Genomic DNA, 27704 nt, shown 5'->3' with positions numbered 1-27704 from the left:
TACGTTCCCGATCCGACTGGAGCAAAGCTAACCTTTCTCTGACTGTTTTGTTTACAGTGATCTAGATTGCTAGCTCCAAAATGTCCCACAGAGGCCAGTTTGTAGTCCACCACTTGCAATCAGAGTACTTCCAAATATGGGGTTCTTACTCTGTTGTCCGTACAGTAGGACATGCACGGGCATTTGTCTTCCTCTCTGTTCTTCCCGTTAGTCTGAGGCATAGGCCAACGACTTCCTTTCAGAACCATCCTAACTATAAGAATGATACTGTCATCTGTCTTAGGCACAATCTCTTGCCTCCCAGCTTCTTTTCCCACCATACTTTGAGTTCTGGGGTCACACCCGGATCTTTGATTCCCTTGTATCACCTACCACAGGGCCCAGAGAACACTCAAGAACTACTTAGAACTTCTGAAACGTATTTAAAGATAACCCCCCCTTTCAAAACTCTACCAAAGAAGACAGCATCTTCTTAACAAGAGGCATTAGCACCTAAAGAGCGTTTGCAGAGTCCATCCCCCTCTGGGGTGATTTTTAAGGCCCTGAGTGCAGGCCCTCATTAACAGCTCTTGTGATGCAGTTGTCTTACCCTCTCACATGGGTTACAGTAATAGGCAGCCCAGGAGAGATATAACTCAGGACCTTGCTAATTGTTCTTGCTTTGCAGAGAGACATTATGTCTGCATATGACTGAAAGGCAATGGGATGAAACCGAAGCGATCTCTCAAGAAAGCTAACAGAAAGTCAATTACTTTGGCCCTCTGAATTGCTTTTGGAACAGACCCTTTCCCAGCTTTACAGGAGGTAGCCTTTGGTACTCCTCCTTGATGGGTAGATGAAGGAGCCTAAAAAGCAGTTTGGGACCTTGTCTCATGCTGTGTAAAAAAAAAAAAATTGTCTTTGTTTCCAGCAGAGTTGACAGCCACATAATCTCTGATGGCTGGTGGCTGGGCTCTGAATCCAAATCAACAAATCAAAAAAAAAAGATACACATGTACTCACTTAGCGTTTCCTTCAGCCAAGATAGCCATGAGACCCAGAGGTGAGCATGGCTCATCCATACATGCAAAAACCACTAGATCAGCCCACCTGAGCAGAAGAGTATTAAATGAGGGACCACTATAGTGATATGTGCACACTATCCCAGACTTTCTAAATCATCTCCCTGTTTTTCTGTCAAGTGTAAGGCACCATGGCAACATGGCTGCAAGAAAAGAGGGGATCCCTCTGCTGTCTTTAGTCACTATGCTGGGTTGTTGAGCTAAGTGAACATGTTCTTATTTTGCAAGGGATCTCAACCTGTGGAAAGCAGTTTGAAAATAACAATTTCAGCTGTGACGAAGACACTTTTGTTACCCAATCTGTGACGAAAGAGTGGAAAACCCACAGGTGGAATGTGGCGCTCAGCCTCAGCTGGAGGGGAAACCCAGAAGGTTGTATCTTTTTGTTAAGAAGTCTGCAAACTCCTGGAGGACAGAGAAATCTGCAACCACCCCAACAACTGTGACTCTGCCTCCCCCAACCCCTACCACTGATTTCATTCACCATGAGACCATTTGCTTATTTTTCCTTTGCTTTTATTTATTTAGTTTTTGTAATTTTCTTTTTGTTTGTTATTGGACAAAATAAGCATCAAACTTATTCAAAACTTCAGAGAGGGGGAAGGGGTCATCCAGTGACATGAGAACACAGGAAGGACTGACAGTGGGTTTATAGGTGTGACAGATCGCAGGGCACTTAAATGCATGATTATGGGACAGGGTTCTACTCTGGGCCTCTGGTTATTAGAGGCCCCATCCCATCTCCTTGCAGATCTTCTCTTGCCCTTCACTGGGTTTTGTACTGCTAAACACTTTAAAGTTAAGAGTAGAATGATATTCAGGGGCTATGATCCCTTCCAATCCCTTTCTAACAAACCAGGAAGCAAGAAGAAAATATTCAGCAGGATCCACCTCCCTCTCTCTTCTACATATCTTACGAAAGGATGGGTTTTCACTTTCTGATTAGGGAGGCCTTTGCTGCCTTGGGTTTCACAGTATTCAGATGCTCTGCTTTCTAATCACTTATTCTTCCTGTAGAGTGTGTGTGTGTGTGTGTGTGTGTGTGTGTGTGTGTGTGTGTACACATACATCTCAAAATATGCACATGTGTGTGTGGGCAATAAGGGGTTATATTAGACAAACTCATATTCTGTCACATGGATCAAACTTCTTCCTTCTGTATCCTCACTGGCATGCCAAGAGTGCAGTAGTCATTTTTTAAGAGATGACAATCAATCTGGCCCTTTCTCAGATAATTGGGAATAGTGCTTCCTCTAGATCGAGCTATACCACTCCTAGGCATATACCCAAAAGATGCTCAAGTACACAACAAGGACATTTGCTCAACCCTGTTTGGAGCAGCTTTATTCATAATAGCTAGAATCTGGAAACAACCCAGATGTCCCTCAATGGAGGGATGGATACAGAAATTGTGGTACATTTACACAGTGGAATTCTACTCAGCTATTAAAAACAAGGAAATCATGAAATTTGCAGGCAAATGGTGGAATCTAGAAAAGATTATCCTGAGTGAGGTATCCCAGAAGCAGAAAAACACACATGATATATACTCACTTATAAGTGGATATTAGACATACAGTATAGGATAAACATACTAAAATATGTACACCTAAAGAAACAAGAAGGAGGACCCTGGATAAGATGCTTAATCCTCATTCAGAAAAGCAAATGGGATAGACATTGGAAGAGATTGAAAATAAGGAACAAGACAGGAGCCTACCACAATGGGCCTCTGAAAGACTCTACCCAGTAGGGTAGTGAAGCAGATGCTGAGACTCAGCCAAACTTTGGGCAGAGTGCAGGGAATCAAATGAAAGAAGAGGGAGATAGAAAGACCTGGACGGGACAGGAGCTCTACAAGATGGGCAACAGAATCAAAATATCTGGGCCCAGGGGTCTTTTCTTAGATGAGTATTCCAACCAAGGACCATGCATGGAGATAACCTAGAACCTCTGCACAGATACAGCCCATGGCAGCTCAGTCTCCAAGTGTGTTTCCTAGTAAGGGGAACAGGGGCTATCTCTGACATGAATTCAGTTGCTAGTTCTTTGATCACCTCCCCCTGAAGAGGGGACAGCCTTACCAGGCCACAGGGGAAGGCAATGGAGCCAGTCCTGATGAGACCTGATAGGCTAGGGTTAGATGGAGGGGAGGAGGACCACCCCTATCAGTGGACTGGGGAAGGGAAATGGGAGAAGAGTGAGGGAAGGTAGGATTGGGAGGGGAGGAAGGATGGGGTTACAGCTGGGATACAATGTGAATAACAATTGTTATAATTAAAACTTTTTTTTAAAGTTTTATTTTCAGATAGAGAGAGATGATAATCATGCATCTCTAGCAAGCCAGCAACATGGTCTTTTCCTGATCTGATTCCTCATGCTGATTGGGGTCTGCCAGAGGAAATAAGTGCCTCCCATCAGTACTGGGGTCATTTCCCTCCCTCCCATCTATGCAGATGGTGCTTTGTAGGCAAGAGACAAGGAAGTCAGAACCTGCCAGGAGTTAAGAAACTTGGGGGACTCTTTCAGGATGCTTCTTCTGGGCCTGGGCCATTTTGTATCTTTCTCTTTATTTCAAGATCCAGACCTGTAGGAAAACCTTGTCATGGTCAGGTCAAATGTCTTTTCCAGTTCTGATTGATACTAACAACTTTTGAAGCATCCTTGACTTTTGCTGTCATTGACCTCTAATGCCTCTGTCCTGTGTGTGCTGCTTGGCTGAGTACCTTAGGCAAAGACTTTTCATTTAACTGTGGTGGGAATCTGAATTTGCCAGTGCATACAAACCTACCCCATGCTACCTGACAGCTTGAATTTTATATTGAAAGTGTGTAAAACTGGATGAAGGCTCCAGGTCTCGTGAGGAAGACTACTGAGCTGAGGAGAGACAGAAATCTCCCTGAAGGTACTAAGAAGAAAGGTAGTCTCAACTCCCTGAAGACTGTGGACTTGCAGATAACACAGGTTAGTGGGGGTATCCTTGAGAGAGGGGTCATGGATCTCATGCCCTTTAAAGACAGCAAAACATCAGTTGAAAGGGAAGAAGAGTACTAATAGGAAGGACAGTCTATTGTGCTCATAGCTGAAGTCCAATGGAATTACAAGGAGGTCTTCTTGGGACAGAAGATGTCCCGGGCATCTATCTCAAGCTAAGCTCTGCTTTCCCAGAAAAATGATGTCTTACCACTATACCTGGAACATTAAAGCTCATGGGTCAATCACTGTGAAGTCAGAACTTGGCAAGAGGCTCTATCTGCCAGCCACAGGCTTTCACTGGAATCAGGAAGGCCGGCCAAGGAAGATGTAGACGTGGCTTTGAACGGGAACAGCCTAACAGGGAGTCCTGACCAGTTCTTCCCTAATGAAATTATTACAGTATGTGAGAGTGGGAGTGTGCATATACATGTATGTGATTTGCATGAGCACATGCATGTGCATATCTGATATAAAGCACAGTGATAAATGCTGTGAACCTAAGTCAGGAGTAAATTTCAGTTCTTTGCTGTGGTCTTGTTTGGACTGCTTACATTTCACACACTTTCTTGTTTCATTCTACATCTTTGAATAATTTTTTTTCTACTTTATTCTTTTGTCTTGGTGCTTTCCTAAACACAATTTTCCCCTAGTCCTCAGACACATCAACGCTAGCCTGTCTTGTTTTATTTTGTTAATCATAATTGGCTTTCAGAACGCATGAGGCAAGCTGGCTAGGCGAGACTGCCTTTAACAATGCCTACCTCTCAAGCTTGTCTCCCTAACTCTTGGAAAGCCCTGGCATTTAGGAATTGGCCCCTCATGGCTGTGCTCATGTTCTGTGACTTTGTTTCGTGCTATGGCTGATTGTCCTGATGGGGACAACCAGATTATCCTCTGTGTTGGGATCATAAAACTGGGAAGAAAGAACGGAGCGTAGAGCTGAGCAGACCCTGCTGACAGTGCTGGGGAGAGGAGGTTCATCATAAACTCTTTTTACTGCAGCAGCTACTACAGCTGTGGGCTACTCTGCATCCCAGGCTAGGATGGCATGGAGAACAACATTCCCGTCACCCTGCCCACTTTGATGCTGTTTTAGAATGGAATATATTACAATCACCTCAGAGGCTGGTGCAGTTAAAAGCTTATTTCTGGGCTTTCCAGGGCTTAATATTTGGGCAGCGCTGTTAAACTGATCTTCTTTAAATACAACCCAAAGGTTTTAGCAGCTTCCATCAGGTGGACATGACATCTGAAATGGGTGGCTTCCAAAGTTGATTTCACAGGATGTGAGGAAGCATACGAAAGAGTTATGAATGTCCCATGTCATTTGTGTACTGGGAACACAGGCATGCATGACTATTTGGTTAGTACTACCTCTCATTCCCATACATTATTCCTTAGAAGATGAGGAAAAAGGAACAAGAAACTGCTGTAAGATTCCAGAGTTTTCATGTGATGAGAGGGGCTCTCAACATAAATATTTTAAGGCCAACAGAATCTTCAGAGCAAAGCAAGACGCAAGATGAAAGACGTTATCCTGTTTGAACTCAAAGATAGCTACTGATGCACCCTATCTCAGCCTTTGGTTGCCCAAAGGATGGATAAAATTCACTCCCTTCTAGCCTCCAAACCAACAGTGTCGAGGTTAGCATGTGGCAAGAGGTAGGGGCTACTTTTTTCCTAGTGAAATTTTGTGGCTGCTTCTAAAGGCCAAAATGATATGTCTAGAATTACCAGGTACCTGTCAAAACCTCAAGTGAGGGAAGAGGCAGAAACTGCACTGTAGACAGAATAGAATAGAAACTACTGGGGACGAGAATGCTGCAGAGACTTAGACTTAGGGGTTTGCAGTAGGGGAGCTTCGTGGTTTGCCGCCTGAGAGAACCCTGCTGTGGTTTCAGAACAAGTGGGAATCCCAGGAGAACTTTCCCAGCTGGAGCCCAAGAGCAGAAAGAAATTGTGATGAAAGTTTGAAGAATCACATTTAGATTTTTAAGCACTGGTAACTTCTTTTAACACCTCCTCACGTCAAACATGGCTTAGGCTTGCAGATCATTCTAGACCAAAGATCAGCCTCTCTGACTCCCTTGTATAGTATCATAGGGAGGCAGAGGCAAGGACAATTTCTTTCTCTGAAGTTTTATGAGCACCTTATTTCATGATTTTTGTTGCAAGAGAAAAGACTAAAAGATAATGCCCTCCTTTGGTTTCCTGTTGCTGTACTGAACATTATAACTGACTGCAACTTGAAGAGGAAAGGATCTATTTTAGCCTACAGGTTATAGAGTATGATCAAGAGAAGCCAAGGCAGGGAGGGGCTCAAAGCAGGAATCTGGAGGCAGGAACAGAAGAAGAAACCACAGAGGAATGCTGCTTACTGTCTTGCTCTCCATGGTTTACTCAACCTGATTTTTATCCAACCCAGCACCAGTTGAGAAGGGCTGGCACCACCTAAAATGGGCTGGTTTTTCTCACATAATCATTAATCAAGAAAAATGTTCTACAGGCCTGCCTACAGGCTGGTCTGAAGGGATCTTTTTATTCTCAGTTATGGTTTACTCTTCCCAAACGACTCAAGTTTCTGTCAAGCTGACAAAGCTAACTAGCAGAAATAATGAAGAACATCTCCTTAATTCCAGTTTAACTGAAAAATGGGGGAAAGATTTAGCACAGCAGCTAATTTTGTTGCTGAATATTTTCAAAATGCAAATGAAGAGTTTCTCTTACTGATTTAGTCTTCCCTTGAGCGCTTAAGAAGAAATGGACTGGCGCTCTGTAGCAGCTGTGTGTGTCTATGAATGGAGAAGGATACTGGTGTTTTTTTCTTTGATGCTCAGATTTTGTGTTCCTTCTTAAGGCTTGTTCTGGTTCATAGTTCCTTCATTCCATGCTGTATTTCTGCCCTGTGTTTCCCACCCTCAGCTGTCGGTAGGTTTAGTGGACAACTTGGCATTGTGCAAAGAACACAGACACTAGCTGCTTACCCTCAGGGTGAGCCCGGGTCTAGACCAGCATGAACTTAGTGTGAAAATTTTCATGTCTTTATTTCCTTCCCGCATTTGTGACATGTGGTCACCTCATTAGAAGCTCATGTTGGTCTACGTAGGACCTATTTCTGTTCATTTTAAAAGCTGTTTGATAATAGGACTATCTCACTTACATGAAACTGGGCCTATTGGGCATACTGTGTTAAAGTCTTCCTTCATTTTTTTCAGTTAAATTGAAATTAAAGAGCTATTCTTCATTGTTTGCACTGCTTAGCTTTTGTCAACTTCACACAAATTCAGAGTTACCCGGAAAGAAAAATGTTCATTGAGAAATACCCCCATCAGCTTGGCGTGTAGGCAAGCCTGCAGCGCATTTCTTTCTGACTTCATTTCTCACGTTGTCACTTTGGGTAATGTGATCTCTATGAAAACATTTTGCATGCTCTTGGTAGCACAGTAGGAACAAAATAAATAGAAACCAGTGTCTTCATTATTTCAAAGGTGGAAATGGGGCAAAATAAAGCCCCGCAAGCTGCACACTTTCCGGAATGCAGGTTTCAGATCTTACCTGGGTCACAGATCAATGAGTGATGATGAGTGAATGAACGATGTGAGTGATGAATGTCCTGACACCTTTCCCCAGAAAAGGAAAATATGCAAAATTTAAAATATTTTTCATTCTTTTATTGTTTGCTAACCAGAACTCCGTGGTTATCAAATGTTAGACTATGAACAACCATTTAGAGTGGCAGTCTGTTTCTAGCTCCTTCCAACCTAGGTAATGGTGTTTTGTATCTTGCTGATTGAGAAGATTCCTAATGACACACAGCTACTTTGTATTCTGTAATGCTTTGAAGTCATTTGGCATTTTGGTAATCACAATAGCACCTATGTGAACTTGGAAAGAAACATTGTAAATATATCTACTGGCTACGGGCTGTGTGATTGATTCCAACTGCATTCAATGAGCCCATATGGATTCCTCCATTCTTGGAAACTTCTCCAACTGACATGTTATGGAAAAAGAGACTATTCAATAGAACTCCACTATTCTGTGAAATACAGGACTTCAAAAGAGGGAGAACAACTTGTATTGTATCACACAGGCCAGATGCTGTTCAGAGGGAGACTAGAATTGGGGTTCCCAAAGCTTAGTTACCTTTTTAACATATAGGTCATCTATAACTACCAATCAGTGGTCAGTGCTCTTAGGGGAGTGAGTAGGGCATAAAAATTAACAGCTAATGTTCTTACATAGCTTATCTTGAAGTTGACCATACTTGAGAGCCTGTGTTCAAGGGCTTCTTCAGGGAGATCACACAAGGCTGTGGGTCCCAAGAGGTGAAGTGTTGGTTACCAAATCAGAAGATGATGATTGATGGGGTAGGAAAAGACTGGAAATCCAGAACTTCCATTTGAGAGACAGATGGTGAATACGAAAGGCACTGTCACCCCAGCAAGCTCACATATTTGAAGATTTTTGTCTCCCTTAAATGGAACTGTTTGAGAAGATGACAAAACCATCAGGGGGTGGAGCCTGACTAGAAGAGATGGGGCCCTGGGGGTGGGGCTTGAGGTCTCATATGACTGCACTATCTATTCATTCTCTCCTTCCTGGCTGCTGATACAATGTGGCCAGCCTGCCTCTCGTTCCTGCAGCCACACCTTTGCTCCCTCAGACTGCAAGAATAAACACTTCCTCCTTCAAGTTGTTAGAATTTGGTCACAGCAGCTGGCAAGAAAAGTAACTGTGCTCTGTGCGGATAAAGGAGTAAATACCATGCTCAGGGCTTTAGCTTAGAAAAGGGTAATGGCTATGCCATTACTTGAATTGCACATGGCAGAACAAAGAGACAGAGGAAGAGAGTGCAGGCTTGAGGTACTGGGCACTGGTCAATTAGGACTCTTAAACATTCAAAAACCCCACCAGGAGGTGCGGGGCAGGGTTGTTGGTGCTCAGCTGGATGCCCAGGCCCATGTGTTCTCTTGGCTTCCTCATCTGTCTACCTGACAGGTGTCATGCAGGTAGACATGGTATTCCGAACGAGATTCGCAGCAAGCAGAGGTGACTGAAGCAAATTTAATATTTCAAACTTTGTGATGGAAAGTACGGGACTCTGACTCATGCTCCAGTGTCCCAAATTTGCTGCAAAGCTGAGAAACCAAAGGGGCCATAGAATCATAACTTGCATGAGGCCTTCTGGGAATATGAAAGAGACAGGGCTATCCACAGTGGAGACGCCAAGCTTAGCTTTCTTTGAGAGACATAGTAAATAGCTTATTTGGCTTTTAAAAAAAGTGTGTGTGTAAATTTCCTTAAAAGTTGACCTAAAGGAGTTCTTACCAAGATCTGATAGCCTGGGACAAAGGAATAATCCTTTTTAATAGGATTACAGGCCGTGCTAAAGGGAACTGGCAGCTTTTTCAGTCTGCATTGTAATGTATGCTCAAGGAAAGCACAGGAAGGGAAGACAGAAAACAGATTTCCTGTGCTGTTTTACACTCCCTAAGCCACTAATATTTCTAGCTTACAGGGTCTTTGGCTGTACAAACTGTGTTCATTGTGTTTCATTTCTCAATACAAGGTAAGTAAAGTTGAATATATGGAGCCAAGCAATAGTAAGTGAGAAATGGTCTGTTGTATATAAAGACAAATGTACATTTAAAGGTATATCTAAAAACACATGTATGCAGAAATATGAAAGAGGAGTGAGCAAGAGAGAGAGACAGAGACAGAGAGAGTGTGAGAGAGAGAGGGAGAGAGAGAGACAGATATTTCAATTTATAGCCTAGGCTAGCCTCATACTCATTAGCTTAGACTGCCTTTGAATTCATAACACTCTTCCTGCTTTAGCTTCCCAAATCTTGATATTGCAAGCAGGAGCCACCGTTTCTGAATATATAATGTGCGTATGCATATCTCTAAATTAGCAGATCATATCTCACCAGATACATGAAGATTTTGATTAATGATCAAAACAAGTTTGGTTTCTTTATCAAAGTTATTATGCAGAACATTTAAACTGATAATAGTCTCTTTGTGTCTCCTTAATTGAATAACATTTTAACAAAATACTGTTTTCATTTGTGATGACTCAATGAGCATATTTTCTAATAATCTGTATTTGAAAGAGATGGCTTTAGGCATCCTGGCGAGGTGTGTGTGGTCCGTTGTCAGTGGGCATCCTCAGTAAAAGATCGGCTGTTCCTGGGGAACAGGTCTCACATTGCCGCTCTGAGAATGGGACTTGCTGCTGCTGTGTCCATGTTTGGCTTTGCCACTCGCAGAGTATGTCATTCTAGAAGGCCTCATTTTAGAATCTAAATCAGTTTGTCTGCCTGAACATCCTTCCAGAGGATAGTGAAGGGCAGGGGATGTTAGAGGGTATCTTGCCCCAGAGAAGGGATTCATATACCCTGCGGCTCAAGAGCAGCACCCTGTCCTAGAAGCACTGCTCGTGTCTAGCCTAATCAGACCCACAAAGCAAGGAACACAGCTTCCTGCAGACACTCCACAGATAAGAACTGCAATGTGTTCTGCCTCCAGTGACCCATGTTGTTAAACACATGACATGGGGAAGATAGGAAACTCGCAAGTGTGACCCACAGAACTCTTACTACTGCTTATGTCATTGGGGGATCACTTTCTTTCTGTCTTTTCGTGGAGGTAACAAGGAGGCCAAAGAACTAAGGACTACTTAGACACAATGCCAGAAAAGTGTCTCAGAGGTCCACCTCAAGATAAGGAAGTATCTGAACCCAGGAGGCTCTTGTGTGCTATAACAAAGAACTAGACCAGGGACGGGTGATTGAAAAGAGACGTAGAGACAGTTTATTAAGGAAAGGAAAATACCCCTGATAGTGGGAGTACACAGGTGAGCTGAAGAAGAGCTTGAAAAGTGCTGGGCCACAATATCCATGACCCTTTAAAGGTCATTTATATAATACCACTCACTCCCCTCGCATTTGTACTCTGTGAGCATTTGTTTAGACTCTTCGTTGTATGAAGTTTGAAGTGGGGGTGGGGAATCTAGACGTTCTCTGCTCACCGGCTACTCTCATATTTGAGTTTTGTTGTTGCTGGCTCTAATAATTCTTTCCCGCCATAGGTCTGCTGGACTCCAAATCCTGTGTCATACGTGCTGGGGTTGTGCTGCTCTCTGTTCTTTCCTCTATTTTCCAGTCCTTTTTCCTGAGTAGATTTGATTCATTCACACCTTCTATCACATGCAGATTGTACGCATGCTTCATTCTGCATGTTCCCTATGTTTTAGAAAACATGGACTCAAGCTCATCTGTTATCTGTTATGGAGAATGAGAGCAAGCATACATCCACTGCCAGTTCCTTCACCTGATAGGACACGTTGCTGTGTATATCATCTACATGAGGTTCGGAAGAGCCTGTCTTTATCGCAAAGCTCTCCACTATCAGATGGAAAGCTGATGAGGCTTAGGAAAGCCATGATGTAATGACAACAGAGCCCTACATACGCCGGACCACTCTCCATTTACAACCCAGAGTGGCTACAGTGAGCCCAATGTAACATGTCCAAATTAAGACTAGCAAATAGTTACTGAACATCGTGGGCAGAAACACAAAACAGGCCTCAACAATGAAAAGAGAAGATTGCATGACTTCCTGGAGACAGGTTTGTCTCTGGGGCTTATTTCAAGGGCTTCTGATGGCCCTCTGTTATTGTTGGTGTAAAACTGATCAGACTCGTAATCAGTTTTCAAACCCAGCATCCCTGACTTACCTCTTGACTGGAAAGGGTGTTTACTCACCTGTTGTCACCCTTCAAAATGCAGCTTGTCTGTGCTTACAAACAGATGACAGTGCTTGACATTGGCAATGCTACATTCCACATCTTAGTCTCTGTGGTTAGATGCTTAGACAATGAGGGTCTAACTATATGGCCTCAACCTGGACAAATAAAACAAGCGACATGGGGGTTCTGATACAGATGCAAACTACATTTGACTATGTTTAATTACACAGGCTTCCTGTCTCGGTGGCTGACTAGTTCTTTTGTATGCTCATTCATATTTTATTCTGGCTCTTGGGCTTCTGTTTGGTTCTGAAGTGAGTCTCTCTTTGCTAGAATTTCATCTGGAAAGGTCCACCTTGACTTTCTGGCCCCTCTTTATTTCTCATGCTTCAGTTCCTGGACCTGGACCATGGTCTCAGCTTCTATCTCTGTTCCCTGGAGAGAAGTATGTCCAGAGCCAACAGTCTTTACACAGGCTTGTATAAGGAGAGCTTCCTTGGAAACATTCTTCCTGGTGCTCCAGAGCTCATGGAACTTTTTTTCTTTTTTCTTTTTTTTTGCTTGGGTCACCAAGAAAGGAACTTGGTAAATTTTAAATCTCTAAGAGAAGTTTATAGAGATGCCTCCAGCTTTCTCTGTGATGATTTATATATGGTGAATGGGAATGCTGCCTTCATTCCTTTAAAACTCAGAGGTGCCCTGGGGAAAGAATTACATCTGTACCTCTTCTGTCCTCTTTCTGTCTTTCTATCTAAACCTGTGTTTGCAGGTTTTTCTGTTTGCAGAGGGATCCAGTGGCTTGAACTGAGAATTGGAGGCAAGCTCTCTTATACCAGTTTCTAGGATTTACATTTGACTTGCTGAACTTTTATTTGCAATGCAAAGAAGAATGTGTTATCCATTTCAAGAAATATATATGTAAATATTGGTCAGTCCCTTCTAGCAAAATAAAAATGTCCTTCTGGGCTAAGGAGATGAGGTACTCAAATTCAACCTTTGGGGAAGGCATCTCTTACCTGACAGACCTAGAGCAACATATTTACAGCTTTGGATTCTTCAACAAGAAAATAAGATTTGGGTCAGATGATAATAAGTGGATGCCAAGCTCCTCTGACCCTAATGTTTTGATTTCTGATTGTCACCATTTATGAACTGATTGTACTCAATATATGTTTTTTTAGATTATTTTCTTAAAATTTCAGTTGAAGAGACAAATAGGATATTTGTCTTTTTCTTTTATTGAAAATAAATTTTTTCTTACAGTGTATTCTGACTATAGCTTCCTCTCACTCTCAATTCCTTCCTATATTTTCTCCCATTCATATTCTCCCCCTCTCTGTCTCTCTTTAGAAAAAAAAAAGCAGTCATCTAAAGAATAATAATAAAATGAAATAAAAATATAATGAGAGGAAGCAAAAACAAACAAATTGGAATAGGACAAAACAAACAAGCAGAAGGGAAAAAGCCAAAGAAAAGGCATAAGAAACAAATATCGGTACAGAAAAATCTGAATCTACTTGTTAGTAGATTCGGGTATCCCACAATAATACAAATCTGCAGCCATAATATACATGCAAAACTTGTAGGGCAATAAAACAAAACAAAAGTGAAAATAAAAATTGCAACTAATTTTAAAGAAGCCTTGAGACAGCATTATGAGACAGGAACCTCCAAAAATGTCTTTGAGTTTGCATTTTGATGGGCATGCAGCCTACTTTTAAAGGTAGTTTGCTTTCCCAGTCAGACTCCCTTGAAGAAAACTATTTTTTTTTTTTTTTAATTTGTGAGCGGTTATCAGTTGAAGATAGCTTCTGGGTTATGAACAAAGGTCATTTTCTTTTCAGCTACAGGACCCCATCTGAAGTTCTTCAGGCCCTGTGCATGCTGCTGCAATCTCTGTGTTTAGACAGCCTTGCTTTCTTGGTGTTCTTCATTTCCTTTGGCTCTAAAGCTCTTCCTGCCTCCCTTTCATGGGCTTCCCTGAGCCTAAAGGGGAGGGATTTAATGAAGACATCCCATTTAAGGCTCAGTGTTCTGAGGTTTCAGACTCTTTGCATATTGTCTGCCTGTGGGTCTCTGTATTTGTTCCCCTCTGCTACAGGAGGAAACTGTGATGATGACTGAGCAAGGTGCTAATCTGTGAGGATAACGATGTCATTGGGGATCATTTAATTGCCACCTTCCTTTTGCAGGATGGTAATATTTGGTTTCACTCTAGGTTCCTGAGCTACCTAGTCTCAGGGTCTTGGTCACCCAGGCAGTGTCATGTGGGGGTTCCACCTTGTGGAGGGGGCCTTAAATAAAGTAGATATTAGTTGGTCACTTCCACAAACTTTATGCCACCATTGCACTAGACTGTCTTGCTGGCCTCACATGGTTATAGATAGAAGGCATTGTAGCTGAGCTGGTATTTACATTTCTCCTTTGATAGCTCACAGAGTGCTTTCCACCATTACACCATTAAGAACACTAGCCAATGGCTCTTTGACCATCACCTCCCCCCCCCCCCCGCCAGAGAGGAGCAGACTTGCTAGGTCACAGAGGAGGACATTGTAGCCATTGTAGCTAGTCCCGTTGAAACCTGATAAGCTAGAGTCAGATGGAAAGGGAAGAGGACGTCCCCTATAGGTGGACTTGGAGAGGGGCATGGGAGGAGATGAGGGAAGGAGGGTGGGTTTGGGAGGGAATGAGGGAGAGGTCTATGGCTAGGATACAAAGCAAATAAAATGTAATTTGTGTAAAAAAAGTAAAAATTTAATAAAAAAAAAAAAAAGAACACTAACCAAGAGATGTGCCTGCTCTATGTAAGTAACAGCTTGACCTTGCCATGGTCAATGAGTTGAACATGAGTTGTGTAGGTCTGATCCTCCCATTTCATACCTCTCCTATCTCTCTGTCTATCCATATGTATTTATCCTATTTTTTCTTCCCAGAGAAATCCATCCTCCCATTCCCTACCACTTACTTACTCTACACCTAAATTTTGCTACTCTAAGGACTGTAGTTGTGTAACTAACTTAACAACTAATATCCACATATAAGCAACTATATACCAGTTAGTCTTCCTGGGTCTGGGCCTCACTAAGAATGTTTTGTTGCTATTGTTTGTTTGTTTTTTAGCTTTTTTCCCCTAGTTTCTAGTTCCATCCGTTTATCTGCAAACTTAATTTCATGATTTAAATTTTTTTAACTGCAGAGTAATATTCCATTATGTGAAAGTATCACGCTTTCTAAATCCATTCCCCCGCTGATGGTCTTCTAGGTTGTTTCCAGTTTGTGGTTGTTATCAACAGAGCAGGAATGAACATGGTTGAGTAAATGACTTTTGAAGTAAATCAATACTCATCTTCCTGTAGGACTGCCACACTGATTTTCATAGTGGCTACACGAATTAGCACTCCCACCAGCAATGGATGAGGATTTTCCTTACACCACATCCTTGCCAGCATGTATGAACTGTCATTTGTTTATTGAACTAAGAAATTCTGACACATGTAAGATACAATCTCAATGTAGTTTTGATTTGTATTTTTATTATTATAAGTATGTAGTACAATTTGAGGTTGAGGATCTTGGTATCTCAGGAAGTTCTTTGATTATTCTGGATTGTTTTAGCTATCATTATCTGTATGTGTGTGTTTCCATATGAAGCTTAAAACTTTCCTATTAAGGGAAATTGGTTTGTAATTCTGTTTCTTTGTTGGGTTAATATGTGGTTTAGAATCTGAAAAGAACTGTAGTGAAATTTTAATGTGAATTGCAATGATTTTGTAGATTGCTTAGGGTAGGATGATCATTTTTACTGTATTAACCCTACAGATCCATGAGCATTAAAGAGCTTTCCATCTTCTGATATTTTCTTCACTTTCTTCAATGCCTTAAAATTTATATCATACAAGTATTTCACTTGCTTGGTTAGAGTTACCCCAAGATATGTTATGTTATTTGAGGCTGTAGTGAAAGATTTTTCCATGATTTTTTTTTCTCAATGTTTATTTGTTTGTAGGAGTTAATTTTATTACTTAATTTTGTACCTAGTTACTTTGGTGGAAGTGTTTATCAACTAAAGGAGTTCCCCCAGTGGAATTTTTATTTTCACTTAAGTAGAGTATCATATTATCGATAAATAAAGATACTTTGATTTTTTTCCCTTTCAATTTGTGTCCCCATAATTACTTTCAGTTGTCTTATTGCTCTAGCTAAGACTTCAAGCACTATATTGAATAGGTATAGAGAGAGTGGACAACTTTGGCTCCTGATATTAGTGTTATTTACTTGAGATTTTCTTTATTCAAGTTGATGTTGGCTATGGGCTTGCTGTAACCTGCCTTAATTATATTGAGGTATGTTCCTTGTTTCTCTAATTGCTATGACTTTTATCATAAAGTGGTGTTGGATTATGTAAAAGATTTTCTGCATCTAAAGAGGTGATCATGTGGTTTTGTCCTTCAGATTATTTTATGGTGGTTACAGTTATTGATTTATATATGTTAAATGATCCATGCATATCTGGGATCAAGCCTGCTTAAACATGGGGGAGGATCTTTTTGATGTGCTCTTGGATTCAATTTTCAAGTTTTTTATTGAGAATTTTTGTATCTATGTTCAAAAGAAAAACTGGTCTGTAATTCTGTTTCTTTATTGAGTCAATATGTGGTTTAGGTATAAGAGTAATTATGGCCTCATAAAATGAATTGGACAATATTAATTTTGTTTCAATTTTGAGGAATAATTGAGTGTTGGCACTAACTCTTCTTTGAAAGTCTGGTAAAATTCTGCACTACAACCATCTGGCCTTGAAGTTTTTTTTGTTTTTATTTATTTATTTGTTTGTTTTGGTTGAGATCCTTTTTTTTTTAATGTGTGAAATGTAGATTTATTTATTTATTTTTCCTTTGTATCCCCCCATAACTTCTCCCTCCTCCCCTCCTAATCCCACTGTCCCTCCTCCTTCTTCATGCATGCCCTTCCTCAAGTCCACTGATAGGGGAGGTCCTCTTCTCCTTCCTTCTGATCTTAGTCTATCAGATCTCATCAAGAGTGGCTGCATTGTCATCTTCTGTGGCCTGGTAAGGCTGCTCCCTCCTCAGGGGGAGATGATCAAAGAGCAGGCCAATCAGATTATGTCAGAGGCAGTCCCTCTTCCCATTACTATGCAACCCACTTGGACACTAAACTGCCACGGACTACATCTGTGCAGGGGTTCTAGGTTATCTCCATGCATGGTACTTGGTTGGAGTATGAGTCTCTGGGAAGACCCCTGTATTCAAATTTTCTGGTTCTTTTGCTTTCCTTATGGAGTTCCTGTCCTTTCCAGATCTTATTATTTCCCACATATTATATAAGATTCCATGCACACTGCCCAACAGTTGGCCATAAGTCTCAGCGTCTGTTTTGATAGTCTGCATGGCAGAGCCTTTCAGAGGCCCTCTGTGGCAGGTTCCTAAGTTGTTTCCTGTTTTCTTCTTCTGATGTCCTTTCTCTTTGCTTTTTGGGATGGAGAGTGGGCATTTTAGTCAGGGTCCTCTCTTTTGATTAGTTTCTTTAGATGTACAAATTTTAGTAGGTTTTTCCTATATTACATGTCTATATGAGTGAGTATGTACCGTGTATGTCTTTCTGCTTCTGGTACAGCTCACTCAGGATGATCCTTTTAATCACTTCTATTTCACTAGGAGTTATGACTCTGTTTAAATTGCTTGTCTGACCCTGGTTTAACTTTGATAGGTGGTATGTGTCAAGAAAATCATTAGATTTTCCAGTTTTGTGAAGTACAGGCTTTTAAAGTCTATCCTTATGAGTCTTTGGATTTCCTTGGTATCTGTTGTTTTGTCCCTTTCACCTTTAATTTTGTTAATTTGAATTTTTTTCTCTGCCTTTCAGTTAATTTGAATAGGGGTTTAATTTTCTCAAAGAAACAACTCTTTGTTTCATTTATTCCTTATATTTTGTGTATTTTTATCTTTCTTTTTTTGGGGGGAGGTGATGTTTTTATTCCTGAGCATGATTATTCTTGCCATCTACTCCTTTTGGGTGTTATTTCTTCTTTTTGTTCTAGCGTTTTAGGTATGTTGTTCAGTTACTAGAATGAAATTTTTCTAATTTCTTTATGTAGGTATTTGTTGCTACGAACTTGTCTCTTAGAACTGTCTTCATTGTGTCCCATAAGTTTGGGTATGTTATGGATTTGTTGTTGTTGTTTTTCATTTTAATTAAGTTATAGAAAAATTTTTAATTCCTTTCTTGACCTGTTTTTCATCCAGTACTGAAATTTTTAGTTTCCATGAGTGTGTAAGCCTTTTGTTGCCATTATATTGTTGCTGATATTGAACATTAATTTGTGGTGGTCAGGTGGAATTCAAGATGTTATTTTAATTTTCTTGTATCTTTTGATATTTCCTTAGTGTCAACACATGTGGTTAGTTTTGGAGAAAGTTCCATAAGGTGCTGAGAAGAAGGTATATTCTTTTGTATTTGAGTGAAATGTTCTGTAAAATCTATTAGGTCAGTTTAGTTTATGTTACAGTTAGATCTATCATTTGTCTGTTCAGTTTTTGTCTGGATGACCTGTTTATTGATAATAATAGGGTATTAAAGTATCAGTGTGTGAGAGTCAATATGTGATTTAAGATGTTAAATTGTTTCTTTTATGAACTTGGGTTATTTGTGTTTAATGCATAGATGCTGAGAATTGCAACATGTTCTTTGTGGGTTTTTCCTTTGATAAGTATGTAATATCCTTCTCCATCTTTTCTTTTTAGTTTTGATTTCAAGCCCATTTTGTCAGGTATTAAAATGGCCACACAAGCTTGTTTCTTAGGTCCATTTGTTTGACATATTTTCCCATAATTTTACCCTGTGATGATGTCTATTGTTGATGTTAAAATGTGTTTCTTGGATGCAGCAGAAGGATGGATCCTGTTTTCACAACCATTCTGTTACTCTGTGTTTTTATTGAGGAACTGAGCCCACTGATACTGAGAAATACCAATGACAAATGATCGTCCATTCCTATTGTTTTGTTGTTGCTGGTGGTGCTATGTGTGTGTGCGTTTCCCTTCTTTTGCTTCTGGTGGTCTTAGATTATTTATTTTCTGTGTTTTCTTGGATGTAGCTAATGTCCTTAGGTTAGAGTTTGCCTTGTAGAACCTTCTATTGGATCTGTAAGTAGATATAACTTAAATTTGGTTTTACCAGGAATGTCTTATTTTCTCCATCTATGATAATTGAAAGTTTTGTTGGATATAGTGGTCTAGGCTGGCATTTGCAGTCTCTTAGAGTTTGTAGCACATTTTTTCCAGGCCCTGGGGTTACCATTCTCTTCATTCCATTTAACATCCAAATTTTCTTTAAACTTTTTATTTCCCTGGGTGCTGGACTTAGCTCCATTATACTTCCTGATGTCTCTTTTCCCTCAAACTGTATATTCTGTATTTTTACTTGATAAGTTTACTCCTTTTCATTATGGATCTGCTACTTATAACATATCTATACAGTCATAAAGATCTGTTACTTATAACATATCTACAATGAAAGGAAGGCCACTAATAACCACAGGAGAAACTCAGTACTAGGCTGTCTTGAAATCTCTGCCATTAAACTAAAGCCCTTCAATTTAGTCTCAGGAAGGTATTTGGACAAGAGCAGAAAGCAACCATATTCTTCACCAAAATATCATGAGTACAATCTCTAGAGCACTTACTAATAGTCTCAGGTCTGTCACAGCAAGGTCTTGCTCCCTGGTACCAACTTCTGACATAGACACTGCTCTATTGCTGTGAAAAGACACCATGATCACAGTAACTCTTACGAAAGAAAACATTTAGTTGGGGCTTGCCTGCAGTTTCTGAGGTTCAGTCCATTATCACCATGTTGGAGCATGGTGGCACATAGGTAGACATGGTGTTGAAGACATTTTTATTTTTCAGGAAGCAGGAACAGAGAGACACTGGGCCTGACTTAGGGTTTTAAAACCGCAGTGACAAACTTCCTCAAACTAGTCCAGAACTCCTAATCCTTCTCAAGTAGTGTCGCTTCCTGGCGACTAGGTATTCAAATGTGTGAGCCTATGAGGGCCATTCTTACTCAAACCCACCATACCTACCATGAATATTTTTATGATTCTAGGAAGGATTCACCTTTTGGATAAAGAGTAACCCAGGAAAAGGCAGCATGGGGGTTCCAAAAAGGATCCTCTCACCCTCTGAATGAAGCCTGGAGCTTTCCCAGGTTGCCTGCAGCTGGTAACGGTAAAAGCTTTTTATACGCGTGGTACAATATTTTTCCCCAAAATGACTTTCATGTCTGCAGTAGATGATCCTTTCATCTATCCTGAATAAAGATTAAAGTGAGAAAGGCAGAAATAGTCCCATATGGCAAGTGGAGGGAACTGGAGGCAGAAGAAGTCTGATTGCAAATTTCAAGTCGAAACTGCTGGAATCTGGAGAAGTAGCTCACTCCGAAGCTCTCCTTTTGGAGATGGGAAAACTGAACCCTGTAAAGTGGAGGCATGTTACCTAGCTCATCATGATGGCTGTAAGGGTCGGTGCTGAGTGAGCATCCTGTGCTTTGTGTGTCATGGATGGAAAAACTGCCTATTAGGCTTTCCTGCCCTCTGTCAGATGAGAGCAAAGATGGAAGCTCCATACTGACCTAGAGTTCTGTTCTGAGCTTTCGTGGAAAGTGTTCCAAGAGCACAGAGCATTTCTGGAACCCAGAGAATCTTCAGGTGGCCAGGCCGACTTGTAGCCCCATTTTTGTTTGTTCTATCAGGGTTTAAAGGGACCATAAAATGTGTTCTCTGCCTTTGGGTGATTTGTGGAGCCCTGGAGAGGTGGCAGCAGCAGCAGCAGGTGCAGAAACAGCACCAGAATCTGGATGACTCATCACACTTCACAGCATCATCACTGTAATTACCCTGGAACAAGCCCTTTATCTGAAAAGATAGTTGGAGCACAAGAGACACCCACCACCAAAACAACAGGCTGGTTGGCAGTACCTACCCAAGCTCCTGCTGCTGCTACTGCTGATGCTCTGATGTGTTGGTGCAAGCCTGAATCTGACTGGAGAGACTGGGCACAGAGTCCACCCTACTAACATTTCCAGAAGTGTCAGCTTCCTGGTGTGATGAGGGAGAAGGGAAGAGGAACAGATGAAAAAGGAAAAGGGAAGGGAAGGGAAGGGAAGGGAAAGGAAATGTGAGAATATGAATCAGAAAAGCAGGGAGGATGAGGGAAGGACAGGGCATGAGCTGGAGGAAGTAACAATAAAGCCCCGAGTGCCACCATCCAAAACACACATGTAATGAAGTACAAGACAAGTTATTACAACTTGAGGTTGTGATATGAGAGAAAAAAAAGTTATTAGCCACACACATTCTATTTTCCTGCCTAGAATGTGTCAGGACCATACCAAGATAATTAGGTGGCCGTGAAGAGGTGATGATCCTAGCTATCATCCCGAGGAAGTGCTTCGGGAGCATGGGGCAGTGAAGACAGCCAGACTGGTCTGCTGTAGCTGGCCGAGCCCACAGGAGGCTGTGCAGAGTGGGGCAAATGTTGAAGACATGTCTTTTTCCTTCAAGGCATTAAACGCAGCTGAGAAAGAAGTCTCAAAACACATGTTTTGAGATTTGAAATTGGATCTGGCTCCAGCATTAAATTTTTGAGTAGTTTGGAGAATATACTGAGTCTTGATTGGAGTGTTCCTCTCTCTGTTCTGAGGGTTAAATGATATAGGGCATGTACAGTGTTTTTGATATCGAATCTGTAACTATAAAATAGATAGACTGTGTTTTTATCTAAGTTTCTTTCTACAAATTGTATGCAATTCAGTTCCATGAGTTTAAGCATTAATTGCAGGCCCCTTGTAGAAATCACCAAGCTTCCTCATGTGGAACTTGTCTGTTAAAAAGGGCCTCCCTTGATAGAATGAATATTTAAGGAGAAGGCTACAGAGCTTCAAGCTAATCACAGCACTGGGCAGGTGGGGCCCATAGAACGACAGTGTCAAGAGACTCAAGAAAGCACAGTATGCCCCCTGGAGGGATGAGATATGCCAACTGAGCAGGATTTTACCTGAATTGGCTCTGGCAGCTCAGGGGCAGTGCTGGTCTTAAGGGTAGAAGGAATTCCTGGTGGCAGGAAGTGTAAAAGGGATAGAAAACAGGTGTCAGAAAGTGCATCTGCGATCAGGATTCCGGCCACAGTGTTCTCCTGAAGGGGCTGGGTGGAGGGAAGAATCACCTTTAGTATCTCCCCAGTCTTCTCAGCCTGGGGAAACCTGGGGTGTCCAGCACAAGACTTGCAAATGGTAGTCATCTTGTGCTCTCTTTCTGCCTCTTAAACATTTTGTGACTCTGGAATCAGTTTTCCTCTCTGTCACATGGAGATCATAACATTTGCTAGAAGGAATAGGGCAAACAAAACAGGCACACACATATTTAAAAATTTGTGCATAACAGATGACTCACTTTCACATGTTCTGTATATATTTTTTTCAACAGTTTTATGGGGGAAAAGGAAACCAACAATCACTCTTTGTGATTTCACTGAGATCGAACATAAGACTGTGAGAAACAAGCATAGAGCCCATTGCAGCAAAACTGGGCCCTGCATTAGCAAGGCAGCAAGAGTGATCATCATTGCTTGTCTAGGAGTTCCCTTTGTTGGATGTTGGAGGGTGTGCTTCTTGGTTTATGCAGAAGACCCTTAGAAGCTGAAATTATTTGCAAAATTAATTTTGGGCTATTGAACTTGCTGAGGACAATAGAAATGTCAGAGAGGTTTTTTTTTTTTTCCTCTTGTGATGTTTTTGGGGCAATTTACAATGGGTGGGCATTTCAGTAATAATAAAAAAAGGATCTGTCCCCTTTCCTCATCTGCAAACTCTGTGTAGGTAGCAGGAAGTGACTCCAGGACAACCTGCAAATGCTACAGATACCCCACTCTAGAATGCCACCCATTGTGGCATTGTGAAATTGTCTTATTATCTCTCAGTGCAAAAGAAAACACCAAGCGGCACCTTGGATCCTAAGTAGCATGTTCCAGGTACTGGATGAGACTTGTTATGAGCAGGGTGTTTTCTTCCCTCATGATTGGATGAACGATATTATCAATAAGATTATATTGCGACCTGAAACGTTCCCTGCCCTGGGCATGATCTGATTGCGGAACCTCCAGTTGGGCTGGAGGGGATGTTTCATTTTATTTATCTAGTCCTGCTAGTGCAGCTGGTTTCCACACTGGCAGTTTAGGACTCTGTAAGGCATGTGGATTCAGGCCATCTGCTGCATCTGCTGCTAGGTGTGCTCTTGAACGGAACAAATCAGAGTCTTGCAAATCAACAGCACCCTGGTTTTGTTGGTGCAGTCGTGCATGCCCAGAACACAGGCTAAGACTCAGGACCCCAGTGAAGGTGTTGTCAGCACACCTGTCCAGATGTAACCATTGCGATTTCTCAAGTCAGATACTAACTGGGCTGGAAAAAAGAGAGATAAAAATCAGTTAAGGAAAAGCTGGGCTTCCAGCGGCTCAGAGAGACTACATTGTATTCTTAAAATAACCACATCAGTTGGGAGGCAGACTGTTTTTTATGTTTGGTTTTGTTTACATTTGTATTTTTTTCAAGTAGTGCTTTCAAAAGCTAATTTATGTCTGTCAGCACATCCTTAACAAAACTGGCTAATCACCCAATTAAAACAAACATTTCAAAAATAGATAAAGTGAAAAATAGGTTGTTTTCATTACACTGCTGCAGACTGTTTCATGAATAATGTGACCTTCTTAAGAGAAACTCATCCATAGAACCACAGGGAGGCAAGCTGAGCTCCACCTGTGCCTGGTGGATGGACATTTATCAACAGCAAATGGCCTTTGTTTCTCAGGAGACTTTCGCCATGACCTGGTTCTTAACTTTCTAATACATTCATGAGCAAGTGATGCTTTGAGAATTGAGTTCTCAACTAACTGACCCTCTCTTGTAACTTATTTCTATTCTCTCCCTATCTTCTCCAATATCAAGGCAACCACTACCCTCAATTAAAAGACTACCCAAGCAGGGCTCAGTGGTGCAAGCCCGTACTTCTTGGAAGGCTGAGACAGAAAGATCACAAGTTTACAGCCTTTCTGGACTACGGCGACTTCAAAGCCAGCCTAGACAACTCAGTGAGATCCTGTTTCAAACTTAAATGTAATAAGAGGATTGGAGAGATGGCTGTGCAGTTAAGAGCACTAGCTGCTCTTCCAGAGGATTCAGGTTCAATTCTGAGCATTCACATGGCTGCTCATACACATCTGTAGGTCCAGTTTCAGAGCAGCCAATACCTTTAAACAGATATACATGCAGGCAAAGACACATGAAATTTCTTTTTAGTTTTATTATTATCACTTATTCGATTTGTATCCCAGATGTGGCCCCCTCCCTTTTCTCCTCCCAATCCTACCCTCCCTCCCTCTTTTCCTCCTATGTCCTTTCCCTCGTCCACTGATAGGGGAGGTCATCCTTCCCTTCTATCTGATCCTAGCCTATCAGGTCTCATCAGAACTGATTGAATTGTCTTCCTCTGTGGCCTGGCAAGGCTGCACCAAGGGGAGTTGTCAGAGAGCCTGTCACTGAGTTCATAAATGAGAAATCCCCTTCTCCCCTTACTAAGGACCCCACTTGGAGACTGAGTTTATGGGCTACATCTGAGAAGGGGTTTTAGGTCCTCTCCATGCATTGCCCTTGGTTGGGATATTATTCTCTTCAGGGCCCCCCAGGGCTCAGTTTTTCTTTTCTTTTCTTTTCTTTTTTCTTTTTCTTTTCTTTTCTTTTCTTTTTTTTTTTTTTTGGCTCTGTTGGTCTCTTATTTTGGAGCTCCTGTCCCCTCCAGGTCTCTCAGAAAATTAGGAATAGTGCTACCTCAAGATCCAGCTTTACCACTCCTAGGCATATATCCGAAATATGCTCAGCTATACAACAAGGACATTTGTTCAACCATGTTTGTAGCAGCTCTATTCGTAATAGCCAGAAGCTGGAAACAATTTAGATGTCCCTCAGTAGAGGAATGGATACAGAAATTGTGGTACATTTACACAATGGAATACTACTCAGCTATTAAAAACAAGGAAATCATGAATTTGCAGACAAATGGTGGGAACTAGAAGAGATCATCTTGAGTGAGGTATCCCAGAAACAGAAAGACAGACATGGTATACACTCTCTCATATATAGGATAAACATACTAAAATCTATACTCCTAAAGAAGCTACACAACAAGGAAGACCCTAGGGAAGATGCTCAATCCTCATTCAGAAGGGCAAACACGATAGACATCAGAAGCAGGAGGAGACAGGGAACAGGACAGGAACCTACCACAGAGGGCCTCTGAAAGACTCTACTGATCGAAATATTGAAGCAGAGGCTGAGACTCATATCAAAACTTTGGGCAGAACACATAAAATTTTTAAGAAAAAAAAAGAAATTTTACAAAGAGGGCTGGGAATGTAATTTGGCTTTTAAAAGCTTGGTTAGCATGGGCAAGACCCTGAGTTCAATCCTTAGTTGCACCATTCTCTACTTCCCTAAGACTTTCCATTAGTATTTGTAGGTGTAAGCACATCCGTACTTGGCACACATGGATATGGATTGTGCTGGTTTGAATAAAAATGGTTCACCATAGGCATAGGGGGTGGCGCTGTTAGTAGGGGTGGCCTTTTTGGGGTCGGTGTGTTCTTGTTGGAGGAAATGTGACAGTTGTTTGTAGGCTTTGAGGTTTCAAAGGCTCGAGCCAGGCCCAGTGTTTTTCTCCCTTCCTGCTGATTGCCAGCCCAGACATAGAACTCTCAGCTCCTTCTCCAGCACCTGTGTCAGCTACCCTCTCTTCCCGGCCGGTAGCAACCACTCCCGCACAGCTAACCTCTACCTGCCCAGCCTTTTTTACATTTCGGTCACGCCTGTGATCACGTTACATGTTTTTCTATGTCTGTTTTATTTCAGCTAACATAGCCATCTCTAGTTATCTCCACGTTACTGCAGCTTTCTCAGTGGCATCGCATTTCATGGTGGGTAGGCACCACCTTTGCCTTCTCTAATACTCACAGAATGGATTCCGGTCGTCAGGGAAGACAGGGCCTCTCTTTCATATACAAATTTCATCCCCTTATAATGGCGTGGCTGGTTGCCAGGTTATATGGTACTTTGTTTATTTTAAAAAATAATTATTTATTTTTTTGAGATTATAATATTTATTTTAAAATCAATACTGTTTTCCATCCTGGTTGAAGTCATTTACAATACCACCTGCGGTGTGTACCAGACTCTAAGTCCCCGCCAGCATTTGCTTCTATTCAACTCTTTTGGCAACAGCTGTTCTTCCTAGGGTGTTGAGATTGTTCAGTGTGGTTTCGACTGTGCTCCTGTGGTGATTGGGTCTGAGCATGTTCTCACACATCTGTACTCTTCTTTAGAATTGTAATCTTTGCAAAAAAAAAAAAAATGAGTATGTGCCTATTGTCAGGCCCAAAGCCATGCAATGACAACAGTATAAAACCCCCTGCTTCTTTCTTTCTCTCTTTATTTTTTTTTCTGTTTTTCTCCCCAAAGACAAAACCTTTTACATTATGTAAGTTTTGCCTCTGTGTGTATCTGGATAGTGTTTCCACATTGTTATCTTTTTGGTTCACATTTTGCATATGTGCACATTTATGAGTGCGGGAACATCTGTGTGTGTGTGTGTGTGTGCCTGTGTGTGTGCCTGTGTGTGTGCTTGTGAAGCCCAGATAACAGCCTCAGACAGCCTTCCCCAGGTGTCCACTTTGGTTACTTTGAGACAGGATCCCTCACTGTTTTGAAATTTGCAAAGTAGGGCAGGCTGGCTGGTTGGTAAGAGATTCCCTGGTCTCTGTTCCCAAGCACTGGGATTACAGTTGCCTGTCTTCACCATGAACATATTAAGCATTCATTTAGTTAATTTGTTCTTATTTTTTTGTTTTTGCTGTTATAGCACAATCACTTCATTTCTCCCTTCCCATTCTTCCCTCTAAACCCTAGCATATGTTCTTTCTTGCTCAGTTTCAAATTTATGCCCTCTTTTTTTTTTATTAATTGTTGTTGCATGTGATTTTTTTTAATAGCATGGACTTTGAAGTTTGAACAGAAATCCTCATACGTGCAGAGCAATCATTTACTGACTGAGGGCCCTCACCTTCTTTCTTAGTTTCTATGTATTACTTAGTGGCTTCTGAGGCAAAGCTGGCAAGTTTTTCTTGTGTAGCAAGCATCTCCTGTGTATCAGGTACACTACTCAAGAAGTGTGTGTTACCGTCCCCTCACAGGTGGAGCAGGTGGGGTTCTGCTTTAACCATGCAGCTCATTCAAAGGGCATGACTCAATTGGCATCTAAGTGGCTTTGACTTTTGCACTTTCCTCCTTCCTGACACAACAGCTGGAGTCTGAACTGTTATCTTAGGACCATAAAATAAGGTGGAAACTTGGATTCCTACTCTGAAGATGATGGAGCACGAAAATGGAAGCCTAGACTCCTGTTTTTCAGGGAACATTGCCATCCATTTAGCCAAGATGCTTTTCTTTTCTTTTTTTTTTTTTGTATTTTGTATTTTTATTTGTATTAATTACATTTTATTCACTTTGTATCCCCCCCTTTCTTCCTCCTCCCCCCCCCCCCCCAATCCTATCTTCCCTCCCCCTTCTCCACCCATTCCCTTCCCCAAGTCCCCTGATAGGGGAGGTCTTCCTCTCCTTCCTTCTGATCCTAGTTTGTTAGGTCTCATCAGGAGTGGCTGCATTGTCTTCCTATGTGGCCTGGTAAAGCTGCTCCCCCCTCAGGTGGAGGTGATCAAAGAACAGGCTAATCAGTTCATGTCAGAGACAGTCCCTGTTCCCATTACTAGGGAACCCACTTGGAGACTGAG

This window comes from Psammomys obesus, unplaced genomic scaffold, assembly GCF_907164565.1.
Source record: "Psammomys obesus unplaced genomic scaffold, mPsaObe1.curated_primary_1811, whole genome shotgun sequence".
NCBI classification, from domain to species: domain Eukaryota; kingdom Metazoa; phylum Chordata; class Mammalia; order Rodentia; family Muridae; genus Psammomys; species Psammomys obesus.
Note: the sequence above shows the minus strand (reverse complement) of the source record.